General features: G+C 34.7%; 1 pseudogene; it reads left to right on the forward strand.

Moving 5' to 3' along the window:
• The first annotated feature begins 797 nt into the window (after positions 1-797).
• LOC118541977 (large ribosomal subunit protein eL14 pseudogene) lies at positions 798-1,449 on the forward strand (annotated as a pseudogene).
• Positions 1,450-4,121: the final 2,672 nt, after the last annotated feature.

Below are 4,121 nucleotides of genomic sequence, written 5' to 3' on the forward strand. Positions count from 1 at the left end.
ATACAAATCAAAACCACATTGAGATATAACCTCACATCTGTTAGAATTATATTATCAAAAAGACAAGAGAACAAATGTTGGCAAGAATATGGAAGAAAGAAAACCATTGTGCACTACTTATGGGAATGTAAATTGGTTTAGGCATTATAGACAACAGTATGGAGTTTCCTCAAAATTAGGAACTAGAAATACCATGACTTAGCAATTCTTCTAAATACATAACCAAAGGAAGTGAACACAGGTTCTTGAAGAGCTATCTGCCCTCCCATGTTCATTGTGGTATTATTCACAATAGCCAAGATATGGAAATAACCTGATGTCCATCAACAGATGAATGGATAAAGATGTGGGGAATGTGTGTGTATATACTTATACATATAACATTCTATTGTATATACACCCACATATATACAATGGAGTGTTATTCAGGCATGACAAAAAAGGAAACCCTGTCGGGGTGCCTGGGTGGCTCAGTCGTTAAGCGTCTGCCTTCAGCTCGGGTCATGGTCCCAGGGTCCTGGGATCGAGCCCTGCATTGGGCTCCTTGCTCAGCGGGAAGCCTGCTTCTCCTTCTCCCACTCCCCCTGCTTGTGTTCCCTCTCTCGCTGTGTCTCTGTCAAATAAATAAATAAAATCTTTAAAAAAAATAAAAAAAGGAAACCCTGTCATTTGTAACAACATGATGAAACTTGAGGAAGTGATGCTAAGTGAAATGTCAGAGAAAGACAAATACAGTATGATGTAATTTATACATGGAATATAAAAAAGCCAAACCTCTCTTGCCCAATGCTGCCAACATGGTGTTCAGGTGCTTTGTGGAGGTTGGCCAGGTGACCTACATCTCCTTTGGACTTCATGCAGGGAAGCTGGTTGAGATTATAGATGTTATGGATCAGAAACGGCCTTTGGTTGATGGACCTTGCACTCAGGTAAAGAGACAGGCTTTGCCTTTCCAATGCATGCAGCTCATTGACTTCATCCTCAAGTGCCCACACAATGCCAGCCAGAAGTATGTCTGACAAGCCTGGCAGAAGACCGATATCAGTACAAAATGGACAGCCACAAGATGGGCCAAGAAGATGAAAGCCAGAGAAAGGAGAGCCAAGATGACAGCTTTCGATCGTTATGAAGTCATGAAGGCCAAGAAAATGAGGAACAGAATAATCAAGTTTGAAGTTAGGAAACTACAAAAAAGCAGCTCTCCTGGAAATCTCTCCCCCCCCCAAAAAAAGCACCCTCTGCTAAGGGTGCAGCTGCAGCAGCTGCTGTAAAGGTTCCAGCAAAAAAGATGGTTGCTGTAGGCAAGAAGGCTCCAGCCCAGAAGGTTCCTCCCCAGAAAGCTGTAGGCCAGAGGCAGTGTGTCTAAAATCTCAGAAGGGTCAGAAAGCTCCAGCCCAGAAAGCACCTGATCCAAAGGCATCTGACAATTTCTTATGCATAAAAGCATAAGAGGCTATTATAAATAAGTAATAAAGGTTCTTACACACACACACACACACACACACACACACACACGTGCGCGCGCGCGCGCCAAACTCCTAGAAACGGTAAGAGTGGTGGTTACCAGGGGCTGGTGGGTAGGACAAAATGGGAGATGTTAGTCGAATGGTGTGAGCTTCCAGTTATAAAATGAGTAAGTTCTGGGGATTGAAGGTACAGCATGATGATTATAGTTACTAGTACTATATTATGTACTTGAAAGTTGCTAGGGGAGTAGATCATAAATGTCTGACAACAAAAGAAATAGTAATTACTTGACATGATGGAGTTGTTAGCTAACGCTATGATTGTAATCATTTCATCTATGTGTATGAAGTCAACATGTTGTACACTTTAAACTTACACAATATTGCATGTCAATTATATCTCAAAGCTTAAAAAAAATAATGTTTGATGGAAGCAGTCTGTCAAAACCATCAAAAAACTTAATTTCTACTTTTAAAGACAATGTCACTTTTTCATTCACAGTAGACAACACATTGAGTGCAGAAAGAAAATGCTATAGGTAAATGAGATCTTAATGAATACATATTAAAAGCAAAAATAAAGAGTTATAATAATCAAGATGGAAAATTGAACTCCTCTAAAGAGTTTAGATAGTACAAGAATCAATTTATTATTGAAAATGTTTAATTTCTCTTAAAATTATCATGAAATTATAACATTAGCATTGCTATTTGTTGACATTTTCTTATGTCAGATTTTCATTTTTCTATGAAAAGTTAATTTCGTTAGAGCTAGTATACATAATTGGCATCCTACTTTAATAAACTCAAATCTAGGTCTTTAGACCTTTTTTTAATTTTTAAACAAATCTATAGAAAAAAATTACTTAGTTCCACCAAAAACTTGTCTATTTATAGGTTAACAACAGGAATAAGACCATTTCAAATATTAAAAGTTATAGTTATGTATTTATTCAGAAGGAGAATACAGGTGTAAAGTATTTAAGTGACTGAAAAAAAGCCTTATATTCTACCTTTCCCCATGAATTTGTACATTTCACTGAAGTTGACCAAAATGTTGGTAAATAGTTTTTAACAGTATCCTTTTATGTTTGAAATTTCCTTTTATCTCTTATTATGTCTAGTTTAAGAATTACTATATGTCTTTTATTTTTCCTAGCTATAGCACCAAAAGTGTGCCTTTTTGATATATTTTCATAAAACAAGTTTTTAGATTTGTTCATCCATATGGTATATTTATTTTGTCATTTATTTACACTCCTATTTTTAGTATGTATTTCTTGTAATCTCTTTGGACTTCTTTTGATTTCAAGCTTCAGATGGATATTACGCATTAGTTTGCAGCCTTGTCTCTCTTTCTACATATATATATATATATATATGTAAAATAATTTTCTCTAAATATAACTTTTTCTGAAAATATTTAGGTATATAAATTTCCATTGAAGCAACACTTTAGTTGAAACCTATGTCTTCATACATAGGTTTTTTTATTACCCCTTTGTTCTAAGTGCTTTTAAATTTATATTATGATATTTTCTTTAAATCCCGAATTATTTAGCAATGTATTTTGAATTTTTTAACACTTATAGGGTTTTTCTTAGCTATTTTTTAAAATAAGCATATATATATATATATATATATATATACATACATATATACATATATATACACACATTTTTTTTCTTTTAGGGGGTGGAGGTGAGGGGCAGAGGGAGAGAAAGAATCCTAAGCAGGCTCCACACCCAGCACAGAGCCCCATGCGGGGCTTAGTCTCACAACCCTGACATCATGACCTGAGCAGAAATTAAGAGTCAGACACTTAACCAACTGTGCCACCCAGGTGCCTCAAAAATAAGCATATTTCTTAATTGCACTGGCAAAAACCATGATGTGTGATACCTTCACTTTCTAATATGTTGAGGCTAACTTTCAGGCTAATGTATGATCCATTTTTAAATGATCTATGTGTGCGTAAGAAGAATATGTATTTGTTAACTTTGACATGCAGAATTCAATATGCTTGTACTAAGCAAGACCTCTGTAGATCTTACATATTCTTATTCAGAGGTGGAAATCAAGTGTATACCTATACCCCAACAAACATAATCAGTTAATGTAATTTAAAACATAGTATTTAAAATAGTGTTAGAAAACAGCAAGTACCTAAGAACTTTTTTTGAAAATGTTTGGGTTTTTTTTTTTTGTAATTTTGAACTATTGGATTATAATAAACATATAGAAATGTGTACCTATCATAAGTGAACAGTTCAAGTGTTGAACATTCCTTAGCACCCAGATTGAGAAACAAAATCAATCACCTCTGTTTCTCTTGAACCCCCTCCCAATCATCATCCCCTACCAAGTATAATCAGCCTCCTGAATTTTAATAGCATATATAAGCATGATCTATATTTTTATTGTTTGAATAATATCCTACAGTACATATTTTGGCAAGCCGTTGTCACTCAACATTATTTGCAAGATTCATGCATATTATTGCTTATAACTGTGGAATGTTCTATCTCATTAATGTATGTTATGTTATTTATACATTTATCAGTTCTATTGATGGATAATAGTATATTTCCAGTTTTTAGCTATTACAGTGATGCTGTAAAGGTTCTAGTAAATGCCTTTGCATTTTTGATGAAT

The sequence above is a fragment of the Halichoerus grypus genome, chromosome 3 (genome assembly GCF_964656455.1).
Source record: "Halichoerus grypus chromosome 3, mHalGry1.hap1.1, whole genome shotgun sequence".
Lineage (NCBI taxonomy): Eukaryota > Metazoa > Chordata > Mammalia > Carnivora > Phocidae > Halichoerus > Halichoerus grypus.